Genomic DNA, 15,901 nt, shown 5'->3' on the forward strand with positions numbered 1-15,901 from the left:
TCCTGTGCTGCAAGGCCATGGTTCAGAGCTTTACTACAGCTCCCAGTGCTGTCCTTACTCTTTTTGAAAACCCTTCCAAGTTTTCAATAGTTTCTAATAGTTTCCAATAGCTTTTCTAACCAGGACATAGCTCCAGCCCTTCACATCCTGATATCAGGCAAAGCACCTGTTTTTAGTGCCAACGAGAAAAGCAGTGAACGCATGCACAGAAATTGGGAAAATTTCCCAGGGCCTTATGTTCTCCTTGGATTGGTGTCTGCATCATAGAGTCTCCCTCAAATTTCTTGCTGGTCTTGCCCTTTAGCTGACCTTGAAATATTCTCTTCCCACAAACCTTCCCCTAAGTCCCATCTCCCCTGAGAAGTCTTCTTTTTCCTGCTACCCACTCCTTTCTCCTCCTCTCCATCTCCCACAGCACTTCATACAAAGTGTTGGGCTGGATACTCCTTTTTCCTCTGCTGAACTGGTAACTCCCTGCAGTACTTGAATCCATGATATTTCCTTGTTTACAACAGATACAAAATGTGCCTCAGTTAAGTAGGACATACCCTAAGGGAACACAGAGATGTATTTTTTTCAACAACTCCATTTTATATTGCTGGACCCTGGCCTCCTGCAGCTTTCAGTCCAGTCAGGGAAACATCATACAAATGCATTATCCATAGAGTGGTGAGGTTACCACAAGCAACTACAAAGGACCATAATACTTAGTTCAAGGGAACATAGTTTGGCTTTGACACAGTGTGAATTTAATTCATAAAGTGAAGTGAAAGAATAAGGCCAAGAGGAAATATTGTGCAAGGAATCACCTGACAAACTGAAAATCCTTTATTTACTAAGTAACAAATTCACATGAAACATGGAGAAACTACCAATCACCATCAATGAAATTTACAAAATAAATAACTTCACTGTAAGTAACCTTAGAGGTATCCAAGGCAGTGGCCTTAACTTTTCAGAGATTCCCTGGAACTTTGGCAAACAAATATTGCTGATGATTGGGATGAGACTGTCTAAGCCCACAAATGCCATGAAGAGGATTCATGTTCTAAAAGCATTTTCCCTTCAATTCTTTTAGATAAACTATATAAAATGCATAGTGAACTGTACAGGGAGGGCATGGAAGAATTTTCCAATCAGAGTCACAGCATTTCAGGAATAGCAGGCCTTCTGAAGGACTTCAATTTATTCAATAAATTCCAAAGAAAAGATATTTTGATTGGAAAAAAAATTCACAAGTGTCCAAAGATAAATCCAGAATATACTCTCCTACACCTGTCTCTTGGGAGACATATGAAATCTATTTGGAAAAAAAAAACCACATCCAAGATGTTTAGAAACTTTGCAAATCAAATCAGTATCTTAAATAGGGACAAAGTCAAAAGAAAATGTTATTTTAGTTTTCTTCTGAATAAAGTAAGCTATTTTATTTTTTTTTTTTAAGAACAGGGGATGAAATGCAGTGCTGTTTCTGCCTTGTGCACGTTCTTCCAGACTAGTTGTAGAATTGAGAGGAAAATCAGCAAGAAAGGATACTGAACAATTCTTGAACTGCAAAAAGAGGAAGAGAAGATATCATTGTATTGTTTCTTTTTTACATGATATTACAAAGACTAACAACTTCTATTCCATCTATAGGGAGACAGTACAAATGTGAAGTTCCAAATTCAGAGCAAAGTTTCTGAGTTTAGAGAAGACTTATATAGAGTGGTTTCAGGAACATGTGACAATGTTCTGTGGAGTCAAAATATCTGGTCTCCAATGAATTTGCATGTTTTCTACACCAAGTGTCCTTTAAAGTGTTTTATCTTTTGGCCTATTTCTCTTCTGTAAGTGGAAGAAATAATAATAATGATGATATTAGTAGTAACCCTGCTATGCAGGGCTATGTAAACATTAAAAAAGTCATATAAGACGTTTAGAATAATTGGCACCTCAAGAAAAAAAATGTAGAAAGTAGAGTGGAAAAAAAGGGGGAGGGTAATATTTCCACATTAAAGAAAGTTGAATAAAGACAGAATAATGCATTTCAATGCGCACCTATCTTTTTGAAATACTTTAAAAATAGAATATGTCAGAATAAAAGTTCTGAAATGGGAGAGGAAGGCTTTCACAGATGTTCAAAAAGAAGAGGCAAAACAGAAAAAATGTCAGAAACATCCTTCCCACATACACACCCTGGGTGAGGCTGTTTATCTATTCTCCACTCTTCCTTCTGAATTCAACTCCCTGTACCAATGGAACCAGTCATGATTGAATGGCATGGTTGACACGCTTCCAGTTCTACATCTGCTTTATAAATGTTGCTTTTAAAATTTTTCTAAAAAAATTCTAAGTCTCTTATTTTTAAAAAATAATAACTCAGTATTTATTATGTTGACCTGTAAGAAAGGTTTCTGAGGGTTGCTATGATGTGTGACAAAACTTACAGAAAATACAATGAAAAGCATAAATGTTACCCAAATGCTTCACCATTCTGTGACAATATGTGTAAAGAAAATTACGCACAGAAAGATAGACATTCACTACATGAGGCAAGTTATCTTGAGCAAGTATGAAATTTGCTAAGGAAAAGACCAACAGTAGGACATGATCAGCCAAAAGAGGTTGTTTTGGCAATTAAGCACCAGCGGACAGGCCCTGCACTGGTGTAGTGTGCTCAAAATACTTTCTTCCCTAAAGAGAAGCAGACAGATTTTTCATTGTCTATTCAACGGCATTTTTCAAGGAGCATCTGCTGCAAAGATCACCAGCTTCCAGACTCAGCTCCTCCAAATGCAGCCTGCACCACCTTGCCAGGGTCTGTAGAAAATCTTCAAGTCTGTTAGGACACAGCAGATACCCTGTAAGTCATTTGGCACTAGGAAATGCTCCCCGCTGAGGACCAATTAGTCTGCCTGTTGCTCTTTCTTTAATGGTTGCAGCCACATGCTTCTTTCAGGATCCATTTACTGAGACCAAATGATGCTGATGCCCAATGTTTGTCATCAACCCGGACCATAAATGTCCTTGGCATAACCTACCTGAGACCTTTGAAGATTATTTTTAGAACATAATAAGCATTATATATACAGGTTAAATACTTTGAAAGTTAAGAGGGGAAAGCATTTACATGAAGACTAGTTTTATGGGTTCATTTGGAGGGGGAGGAAATAAAGGAGCATCCAGAGTAAACATATTTTTTGTTGTTGTTTTTCAGTTCAAAGTGTTGCTTTTCTATTCCTTCAAACTTATTGAAATAGTTTGCATTGCACTGTGAGCTCTTACACCAAAAAATTTAAATGCATTTGAATTAAGATAGTTGTAATTTTTTTCAAACCCAAACTGTAAATTGCAAATGACAGCATATTTATAACACAGCTAGGATGAGGGAGACTAATGGAGCAGTTGGAGCTTATGTGGGAATCACTCAGCAGTTTGGTGTCTAAAGGTGGGGCATGGAAAAAATACTGTCAAATTTCTGCAAGGACTCAGCAAGGTGCTTCCACATTCCACAACAAAGCCGCCCTGTTTCTGGCCCTCCTCACAGCCATGGTTTTCTTTCATGAGAAAGAAATGCTTTCTGCAAAGACACAAAACAGAACAAACCAAGATAAACTATGTGGGAGAGAATCCTAAACATGAAGAGATCATTCATCTTACAATAGAAACACAATGAAATATCACTGTGTATGAAAACTCCTTTTTATATAAAAATATCCAAATAAGTTCAACACTGAAGAGAAAATTCAACCCACAATATATGTTCAGTCATCATAACAATGTTGTCTTCTCCATCTTATTTTTCCTGTTTGTTAATAAGACCCCTCTGAGCACCCACACAACGGGGACAAATAGAAAAATAGAGACAAGTGGACGCATAGAGACCAAGGTTGGCAGATGATGGGCCTGACATATTATTCCTGCTTCAAACACCAGATAGAAAAGAGAACCCCTAAAGCCAGATCTTGGTCCTTGTCCCCAGGCCCCACACAGAGACTTTCTATGTGTGTTGTTTTCTGAAGCTGATTCTCCTGAGAAGGTCAGCAGTCCACGCATTGTACTATTTCCCTTCCCCCATAGTTATCTCTACCACTTAAAAGGAAGGCAGATTTTCTCCTTCCAGAAAATCACAAAGGTCCACTGTCTTTTAGGGCAAAACACCTCCTGAGGCCCTAAACAGACATATAATTGGTGTCAAAATTATAAAGGAAAATGACTGAAAAGGCTAAGTGAAGAAAAAAAAAACTTGTGGTCACTAAGTCCTTGCTTTCAATAAAATTGAATCAGGCAACCCAGTGAAAAATTATTGAAAATAAATTATGTAAAATATTAAGTGATTTTTTTTGGCATGTAACTCAAATTAAATTATTTTTTATATAGTTATATATTTTTTCATTCCCATTTCCTTTTTTTTTAAAGTCTCTCTGCAGTGTTACAATGGAAACAGGGACAGCATTGATGCTGACCTCATTCTAGCAATAACTGAATTTCATTATACATTTCCAATAAAATTTTAACTTCTGTGCATAAGTATCAACTTGAAAATAATTGCAAACATACATGTGGTGTTTACTAGGGATCCTAAGTGCTGTACACTTTTTAACTCATTAAATGCCCTTAAGATCTTGGAACATGCCTATAATCCTAGCAGCTCAGGAGGCTGAGGCAAGTTCAAAGCCAGCCTCAGCAAGTTAGTGAGACCCTGTCTCTAAACAAAATATTAAAAAAGGACTGGGGATGTGGCTCAGTGGTTGAATGCCCCTGGGTTTGATCCCTGGTACCAAACAGATATGAGCTAGATATTATTTTTACCCCATATATAGATGAGGCAGAGGATGCACAGAGAAGTTAAGAAAATTGCCCAAAGTAACACAATCAGACAGAGCTGGATTTTGAAACTAGGTAGTCAGACTCCAAAATCCATATTCTTAACCATAAATGTGTCTCATTACATTTTTAATAAATATATTCAGTTTGCATTACAAATCAAATCAGGAAACATTTTTAATATTTATAGCATTGTGGTCATCATTCACTTAAAATTTGAAATGTATATGCACATTTTTGTTGCAGAGAAATTGATAGTAGATGAAAGTTATTCAATTAAAAATGTCTACTAGAGAAAATATGGTAATATAAATGGAATGAAAATATAAATTCAAGGAGGAAAAAACCATAAAATTTGAATTAAAGGAGGAAGAGTCTTTTTATACTTTCTTAAAAGAATTTTATTGTGAAATCTATCAGACTCCTTGTTAATGTGTGTGTGTGTGTGTGTGTGTGTGTGTGTGTGTGTATGTGGTGTTTATGTGTGGTATCCGGGATAAAACCCAGGGCCTCATCCATGCTAGGCAAGCATTCTACCACTGAGTAAAATACCCAGCCCATATTCACATTTTATTGTACTTATTTTATCACAAATCCACTCATCCATCATACATCTTCATGGTTTATTTTTTAAAGGATTTACTGAGTTATAATTTATATAAAATTTCTTGTTATAAAATCAAAATGTATGGATTTTCAGTAAATTGGTCATCATTCTGTAATCATCTTCACAATTCAATTTTAAAACATTTCTGTCATCCCAAAAGGTCCATATGCAGTCTGCAAACAATTCCAAGGCCAGACTTTAATCCTTTGTAACTACTAACTTGCTTTTTGTTTCTATGGTTTTGCCTTCTCTAGAAATTTTATATAAATCGAATCAACTGCTATTTGTCTTTTGTGGGTGGTTTATTTTACTTAGCATAACATTTTTTTAGTTTTATCCATGTTTGGTTCATATATAGAAACATGTACTTAGTGGTATGGATATTCCATATTTTTATGTCTTTTCAGTAGGTCATGGATATTTATTTCAATTTTTTTGACTGTGAACAATTAATCATGTTGCCATCAATATTTATGTACAAATCTGTGTGGACATATGTTTCCATTTTCTTTCTATAGATACTTAGAATTGCTGTATTGAATTGTAAATGTATCTTTAACATTTTTAAGTAACTACCTCCCCCATATATAATTCACCAAGACTTTTTAAAAAATATTTTTAGTTGATGGACACAATATCTTTTATTTATTGATTGATTTTTATGTGGTGCTAAGGATCGAACCCAGTGCCTCTCAGGTGCAAGGCAAGTGCTCTACAACTGAGCCACAACCCCAGCCCTCCCACCAAGTCTTATTCATGAAGAAATAGAACATCTGAATAGACCAATAAGGACTAAATATTGAATCATTACTTTAAGAAAAAAAAAGTCTCCCATCATAGAAAACCTCATGGACAGATTATTTCATCCCTGAAATATACCAGACATTTAAAAACTAACACCAACCATTCTCAAACTCTTTCAAAATAATGAAAGTGGAGAGACTTCTTTCCAAGTCAAAGCCAACATTACACTAATACCAAAGCTAAATGAGGATACTTCCAGCAAAGGATACTACAGGTCAATATCTCTGATACACATAGGTGTAAAAATTCTCAACAAAATATTAGCAAATTAAATTCAATAGCACATGAAAAAGATCATTTGCCATGATCAACTTGTATTTATTCCTGGGATGCAAGGATGGTTCAAAATGTAATAAACCATATAAGCAAAATGAAGGACAAAAACCATACAACATCTCAACAGATGCAGAAAAAAAAACATTTGACAAAATTCATCATCCTTTCATAATTAAAAAAAAAAACTCTCAATAAATTAGGTATAAATGAATGTGCCTCAGCACAAGGAAGGCTGTGTATGAAAAGCCCACAGGTAATGTCATATTCAGTGGTGGAAATTGAAGGCTTTTCCTCTGCATTAGAAATAAGAAGCTCTAGAGGAATTTCTTGGAAGATGGTGGAGTACAGGGGTCACTTTCCTGGTGACTCTGTGGTGTGAACCAAGAAAAGCAGATAGGCAGAGAAACTACAGAACTAAATAATACTAATCAATAATTTAGACTTAACACATATCTAGAGAGTATTTCATCCATCAATGAGTAAATACACCTTCTTCTCAGCAGCACATAGTCCTTCTCTAAAATTGACCTTATATTATGCCACAAAGCAACTCTTTAAAAAAATAGAAATAATACCCTTCAATCTGTCAGATCATAATGGAATGAAATTATAAATCAACTATAAAATAAAAATAGAAGCCACTCTAACACCTAGAGACTTAATAATATGTTATTGAATGACAAATGGATAGTGGAAGAAGTCAAGGAGAAAACAAAGAAATACTTACATGTAAATGAGAATGGCAATATAACATATCAAAATCTCTGGGACACTGTGAAGGCAGTACTAAGAGGAAAGTTCATTGCCTTCAGCTTATTCCTTTAAAAGAATAAATACTAACATTGCATCCCCAAGCCCTAGAAGAAGAACAAATCAACACCTAAAGCAGTAGAAGACAGGAAATAATTAAAATTGGAGCTGAAATCAATGAAATTGAAACAAAAGAAACAATTCAAAAAATCAACAAAACAAAAAGTTGGCTCTTTAAAAAAATATATAAAATTGATAAACCCCTAGCCATACTAATGAAGAGAAGGAGAGGTAAAAGTCAAAATACTAAATTTCATGATGAAAAGGAAATATCACAATAAACACTATTGAAATACAGATGATAATCAGAAACTATTTTAAAAATTTATACTCAATAAAATAGAAAATCTTGAAGACATTGACAAATTTCTGGAGACATATGACCTGCCCAAACTGAATCAGGAAGATATACACAATTTAAACAGATCAGTTTCAAATAATAAAATAGAAGATGCTATAAAAAGCCTCCCAACTATCTAAAACCCAAGAACAGAAGGATTCTTACCCAAGTTCTATAAGACCTTTAAAGAAGAATTAACACCAATACACTTCAAATTGGTCCATGAAATAGAAAAGTAGGGAATCCTTCCAAACTTATTCTATGAAGCTAGTATCAGTAGGATACCAAAACCAGACAAAGACACACCAAGGAAAGAAAAGTTCCAACTTTCATTCCCTGATGAACATAGATGCAAAAATTCTCAATAAAATTCTGGCAAATTGCATACAAAAACATATTTTAAAAATAGTGCTGTTTTGAAGAACTAATAATAAAAAAATTTTTAAAAAATAAAAATAAATTTAAAAAAAAGATAGTGCACCATGACCAACTGGGGTTCATCTCAAGGATGTAAGGTTGGTTCAACATATGGAAATCAATAAACATAATTCATTACATCATATCAACAGAGTTAAAGACAATAATAATATGATCATCTCAATAGATGCAGAAAAGGTGTTTGACAAAAGAGGTGAAAGACCTTGACAATAAAAACTACAGAACACTAAAGAAAGAAATTGAAAAGTCCTTAGAAGATGGAAAGATCTCTCATGCTGTCAGATAAGCAGAATTAACATTATCAAAATGGCCATACTACCAAAAGCATTATACAGATTTAATGTAATTTATATTAAAATTCCAATGATACTCTTCAGAGAAATAGAAAAAACAATCATGAAATTAATTTGGAAAAATGAGAGACACAGAATAGCCAAAGCAACCTTTAGCAAGAAGAGTGAAGCAAGAGGCATCACAATACCACATCTTAAATTATATTACAAAGCCTTAGTAACAAAAACGGCATGGTATTGGCACCAAAACAGTCATCAAGGCCAATGGTACAGAGTAGAAGACACAGAGATAAACCTACATAAATACAGTTATCTCATACTAGACAAAGGTGCCAAAAACATACATTGGAGAACAGACATCCTCTTTAGTAAATGGTTCTGGGAACACTCTAAATCTATATGTAGCAAAATGAAATTAAACCACTCTCTCTCACTCTGCACAAGACTCAATTCAAAATGGATCAAGAACTTAGACAATGGAACAGAGTCTACTCTGCACCTACTACAAAAAAAAGGTAAACCAAAATCCCAATCATGTTGGCCTAGGAACTGACTTCATTGTCAAGACTCCTAAAGCACAAGAAGTAAAATCAAGAATCAATAAATGGGATAGAATCAAATGGAAAAGCTTCTTCATAGCAAAGGAAACAATCAATAACATGAATAGAGAGCCTACAGAATGGGAAAATACCTTTACACCTGCACCTCAGATAGAGCATTAATCTCCAGGATATATAAACAACCCAATAAACTTAGAACCAAAAAAACAATCAACCCTATCAATAAAAGGGCTAAGGAACTGAACAGACACTTCACAGAAGAAGAAATACAATTGATCAACAAATACATGAAAAAATGTTCAACATCTCTAGCAATTAGAGAAGAGCAAATTAAAACTACATTGAGATTTCATCTCACTCCATTCATAACAGTAATTATAGAGAATACAAGCAACAATAAATGTTGGCGAGGATGTCAGGGAAAACATACACTCATACATTGATGGTGGGATTGCAAATTGGTGCAAGCACTCTGGAAAGCTGTATGGAGATTACTCAGAAAACCACTACTTGTCCCAGTTATCCCACTCCTCAGCTTATACCCAGAGTAATAAAATCAGCATACTACAGTGACACAGCCACATTAATGTTCATAGAAGCTCAATTCACTATAGCTAATCTATGGAACCAACCTAGGTGCCCTTCAACAGATGAATGAATAAAGAAAATATAGTATATATGCACAATGGAATGTTACTCAGCCTTAAAGAAGAATGAAATTATGGCATTTGTGGTAAATGGCTGGAACTGGAAACTATCATGCTAAGTGAAATAAGCCAATCTCAAAAAAACAAAGGCTGGATGTTTTCTCTGATATGTGGATGCTAATTCACAATAAGGGGAGGGAGGAACACTAGAAAAGAATAGAAGGACTTTGGATTAGACCAAGGTGAGTGAAGTTCAGAGAAGGTATGGGGATAGGAAGCATAGTAGAATGAATGGGACATTATTATCTTATATGCATATATGATTACATGGTCAGTGTTATTCTACATCATGTACAACAACAAGAAGAAGTTGTACTCCATTTATGTATGATGTGTCAAAATGCATTCTACTGTCATGTATAACTAATTATAACAACAAAAATAAACAAGAAGGTCTACCCTTGATGTTTCTATTCAACACACAACTGGAAGATTTTCAATACATTTTATGTGTATATTCATAATGAATACATTCTGTATCTATGTCCATGTGTCTATATTGATGTATAGTTCCATTTTCTAGGATTCTTGGTTGATATCAACTTTAAATCATTCATAAAATCAGAAAACATTTCTTTTATCAACTGAAAGAATTTGTGTAAGATTGTTGCTATCTCTTAAATGTTTGATAAAATGCCTGGGCTTTTCTTTGCGTGAGAAGATTTTTAGTTAACACCTAATTTGTTTTCTTAATATAGACCAATTTAGGTTTCCTCTTTCTTCTTTAGTCAATTTCAGTAATTTGTACTTTTCAGTAATTTGTCCATTTTATCTTTATTCTCTATTTTTTTTGCATAAAATTGTACTTAATAGCCTTTATATTCTTTTAATTTTTTAGGTTTTTCAATGATGTCTTCATTTTAATTCTTGATTTTAGAAATTTGTATCTTCCTTTTTCTTCTTGATAGGTCTAATTTAAGGCTTATTAAATATGTTGAGCTTCATAAAAAAACTTACTTCCCCTGACAAATATTTCTGTTTCCTATTTCATTTATTTCTACTCTAATCTTTAGTATTTCTTCCCTAGCACTTAAGTAGTGATTATTTTGCTCTTCCTTTTCTAGTGTCTAGAGATGTTTACTTAGATTATTGACTTTACATATAGCTTCCTTCCCAATATTAGTTTAAATGAATAAAATTCTCTTTAATCACTTTTTTTAACTGAATCCTACATTTTTTGTATGTTATATATATTTTACCCTTATTTTATTTATTTATTTTTATGTGGTGCTGAGGATCACACCCAGTGCCTCATACATGTGAAGCAAGTGCCCTACCTTTGAGCCACAACCCTAGCCTTGAAATATTATACATTTATTTGAATTCAGTTCAAGATCTTATTGCTTTCTTTTATATTTCTTCTTTGATCCATGGGTTATTTGTGAATGATTCTGTTTAATTTCCAAATATTTGAGAATTTCAGGAAGCCACTACTTTTTATAAGCCACTCTTGATAAAATTATTGAGATTTGCTTTATGATTTAATATGTGGTATATCCTGAGTAATGAATGTGTGGTTGGAAATATAGTATATTCTGATTTGTTGGATAAAGTCTTCTATATACATCAGTTGTGTCTAATAGGTTAATAGCATAGTTTAATTCTTTTTCTTTAATATTTATTTATTTATTAGGTGTAGATGGACACAACACAATGCCTTTATTTTTATGTGGTGCTGAGGATCGAACCCGGGTCCTGCCCATGCAAGGTGAGAGCTCTACCGCTGAGCCACAATCCCAGCCCTAATTCAATTCTTTATATCCTTACTAACTCTGTCTGTCTATATTTTAATTCTTAATTTAAACTCACTGTCTATAATTTAATCCCACTATAACTTTTTGTATTTTCCTGTCAGTTTTTCAGTGTAAAATGTTATTCTTCATCTCAATCTTTTTTTCTTAAAAACTTTGTCTATACTTGTCCTCTTCATTGTTTATCGTACCTCCTAATTATAATTTATTGTATATCGTTCTTTCCTTTCAGCCTGAAGTACTTCCTTTAATATTTCTTTCCTGTTTTTGTTCTTTTTCCTGTGATGGGGATTGAACCCAGGGTATTCTACCACTGAGCTGCATCTGCAGCCATTTTTAATTTTTATTTTGAGACAAGGTCTAAACTTAACCTTGCAATTCTCCTTTCTCAGTCTCCTGAGTAGCTGGGATTATATGTATGTGCCACCATAACTGGCTCCTGTAGTATTAATTGTAGGGCAAGTCTGGAAGCAATGAATTCTCAGTTTCTATTCATCTGGAGAAGTCTTAATCTTGCCTTAATTATTTTTTTCAATTTACAAGGAAACTTTATTTTTTAATTACTCTCACAACAAGCCAGATGTATCAATTTTATTTTCCCTGACAGTGCTTCCCTTGCTCCAGTTATCTTGGGTGGCCTTGAGTTGCTAAGTTTGCTGGGATCTGGTGGGCTTCTGCTGAAGGTAACAATGCTGATGAGAGGGAGTTGCCATCCAGAAGTCAGGGCAATATCAACATAGTTCTTACTGAGAATTAATTTCATCTCCCTTTCACTTTTTTTAAAGTGACAGGATATAGAATTCTTCATTTACAATTTTGTTTCCCCCTATTTGTACTTTGATTACATCTTTCCAGTACCTTCTGGCCCCCATTGTTTCTGATTTTCAGCCACTAATGGTGGCATTGTTACTATGTATCTAATGAGCACTTTTCTCTTGTTTTGGCTTTCAACCATTTGACTATGATGTGTCTACGTATAGATCTCTCTTCAATTGGGGTTCATTGGTTCCCAACCCAATTACATCCTGCTTAAGTATTATTACAAAGTTTAAAAGCCTTAAATTACTGAATAAATATTAAATGTGTTTAATATATTTAACAATTTCTAAGGGTTAATATTAGGATGTCGGTTATTTTCAGTTATAAAACAGAGTTTTATAGATAGATGTCATGCAACATCCCCTTGTAATTTAAAAGTAGAAAATTATACTACTAGATAATTTTACAGGCTACCTGTATAGTCATTTAACAATCATTCTGAGATTTTCTAAAACTTATTATTTGGTGATTTTACAATTATTTCCACAAAATGCACATTCTATTATAATCTAATAGACCAATAATTGCACCTTAGTTACAAAATTTGCTTCTTCATTTTACAAAGATTTATGATGAAACAATGACAGGCACCAAAATAAATATGATACTTTGCAGATCACCTACAATTATTTAAAACTTAAAAAATAAACATTGTTATTATATTTACTGTTCATGAGATTTGTAAAATCATCAGAACAAGTAGAATAAAATTTTTAAAGCAGCCCAAAACTTAAGCATTTGAAAGTAACAAACATATTTCACAAAATGATAAATTTAATCCTTCTACATTCCAGCATATTCCATAATATAGTCTAAGTGGTTCCTTCCATAGGGTGAATAGGTAGTTGGGAGACAGAGGAAAAGAGAGGGACTCATTTTTAACTTCAGGTTATTTTTTATTTTTGAAATTTGACTTCTAAATTCATATATCTATACCATCTATTCCAGAAAATAAATGAAAACAGAAAAATAATATATGCACTTACTATGTCAGCCACATTTCTTCTTTACTTGCTATTACATTTATAGTGAAGTTTCTCAATGTTCTCTCAGTACCCATTAGTAAGTTAGTCAAATAAATGAAGCAAGTGGTAGTTAGTGGTCAGATATCCCAAAGAAAAAACAAGGATGGTGGGAAGAGGGGGGTGGGGAAAGAAGGATAAACTTCAGGTTAGGGGCAGTAAGTACTATCAGAATAGGGAATGTAGAATTCAGGGGAAAATCGACTTTTCTCTTTATTATTTAAATTACTTTCAGCTTTTATGGTGTATAGCAAGCTGGGTAGAAAAATTTGGAGATTTTTGAGTCAAAAGACACAATTTCACTCCTTATATTGTCCATTGTGCCCATATGATTATTTTGTAAGTGAAACATTATCTAGAGGTGAAGAATATTAGCTTTAGAGGCAGACGACCTGGACTAAAATGTGGCTTCTGTCCCTCACTGACGTGAAATCCTGGGCATGGGTGTTTGACTCATCACACAGTAACCATCAGCTATGGATGAATGTGTCTCCCAAAAATCCATTGGTTGAAGCCCTACTCCTCAATGTGATGGTATTGGAAATGAGGTCTTTGAGAGGTAATCAGGTTTAGATGAGATCATGAAGGTGGGGCCCTCAAGATGGGATTAGTGCTCTTTTAAAAATAATACCAGTGAGTTTTATGTCTCTTTCTTTCTGCCATGTGAGAAAACAGCCAGAAGACAGCCACCTACAAGCCAGAAAGAAAGGCCTCACCATAACCTGCCCACGCCAGCATCCAGAACTGTAAGGAATACATTTCTGTTGTTTGCAGTCACCCAGTTTATGTTATTTAAAAAAAAAATCTGAGCTGAAGATTTAATACCATTATTGCAGTAATTAAATGAGATAGCATATGTAAAATTCATAAAAGCCCTGGTACACAAGTAACAGTTATGAGATGTTAGCTATCACTGTGTTAACAACAGTGCTACTATAAATCATTAGGCTTAAAAACTAGTCACTATGCAAAAAAATTTCTACTGTTTTATTAATATTTATTTTTTATTTTATTAGACTTGACAAATACAAATAACTTAGTAAGATTAAAAATTGGTAGATTTTAGAATATTTACAATGTGCTTATTGGGAAAAAAGGAAAACTAGCTTGCTCTGGTGCCCATGTACATATCCCAGGATGCCCAAATCACCAGCCTGTGACAAAAAATCATGTGCTATGTTGGAGGAAAAGAGTATTAGAAATTCAAGATGGATTGTTGAGAGCCACAGCCGAAGGGGCCCCAGCAAACTTCCAGCTGCCAGCAAACTTCCATCTGCCAGCTGATGATTGGCTCACAGCAGCCCCAGCAAAGTTCTAGCTGCCAACTGATTGGCTCCTCTGTGGTGATGCTCATTGGGCTGTTTCCCTGCCCTTTCAGACCATGGAGCTGCTCATTGGGGGACTTTTTTTGGCTCTGTCCACGTGACCAACCAATCAGCCTCAAGAGAAAGAAGAGTGGGGAAGGTTGAGAGGCTTGTGGGAAGCCGGTGGTGGCAGTTGGGCTCTGAAGGTTTTTCCTGAGAAGCTGTGTGGTTTGGCGTGTGTGGTTCTAAAAATAAAGTTCATTTTTTTTTGACAACTGGCTCCTGAATTGTGCTCAGCCAGACTGTGGCATTTGGTGGGCCACACGGGGAATGACTGAGGGTAACTGATAAGGTAAACTGCTTGCCCCTGAGGGCAGGGCGAGAGGATGGGTAGCCATTTTAAGATTTTTCTTTTGTTTTGCTTCACTTTTGTTTTAAGTTGCCTGTCCCTAGAGATGTGTAAGATGGAAGAAAAACTGCTCACATCTGAGGAACAGATAGAGAGAAAGGACACATGGACATTTTGAAAGGTTAATAAAATAGGTACTTGTCACTCCATTTTTCTATATGCTTAACAAAACACTGTTGAAATCTTAAGAACTGTTTGCTAATCTTGTTCCCAGAATGTGCTGTCCCCAACTATGAACTGTTTGCTAATCTTGTTCCCAGAATGAGTTGTCCCCAACTGCCAAACTACAAAATGTAACTTCTCTCCCTGCCCTCTCCAAGGAAAGTATATAAGCTCTGCTTAGGCTGTTCTCAGGGCTCTATCTCTCTTTGCTATAGTGAACTCTGAGCCCCAGCATGCTGGCCTCCAAATAAACCCTCCCTTCTGCTGTTGCATAAAACAGTCTCTTGTGGTCTCTTCCTCCGACATTTCGCCAGACCCTTAGAAATTCAGGAGGCTATTATAATGATTTTTTGTTGTTCGGATTTTGTTTCACTCTGTTTCAGTTTTGTTAGGCATTATCTTGTTGGGTTGTATTATAGTAGAAATATGGGATCAGAAATTAGTAAAAAACAAACCGAAAGAGTGTTAAGTAAATTGTTAGAGGAAGGAGGCATCTCACTAAAATCAAGAACAGTCAGGGCATATATTGATACAATACAAAAATGTAGCCCGTGGCTTTTTAAGGAGGAGTTGTTAAATATATCACAATGGAACCATCATGGTGAAGATTTAAAAAGAATAGAAAAGAAAAGCCCAGGAACTCTGCCAGTTGGCACATTGACATTGTGGGCATTGGTATCTTGTTTGCTAAGTCCAAAGCCTTCAGTTCAGACAAAGGTGGAGGAAGGAGAAGACATATTGATTCAAGTAAAAGAGAAAGTCTCTCAAGTTAGTCACAAAGAGGAAAAGA

Source organism: Urocitellus parryii, chromosome 5 (genome assembly GCF_045843805.1).
Source record: "Urocitellus parryii isolate mUroPar1 chromosome 5, mUroPar1.hap1, whole genome shotgun sequence".
NCBI lineage: Eukaryota > Metazoa > Chordata > Mammalia > Rodentia > Sciuridae > Urocitellus > Urocitellus parryii.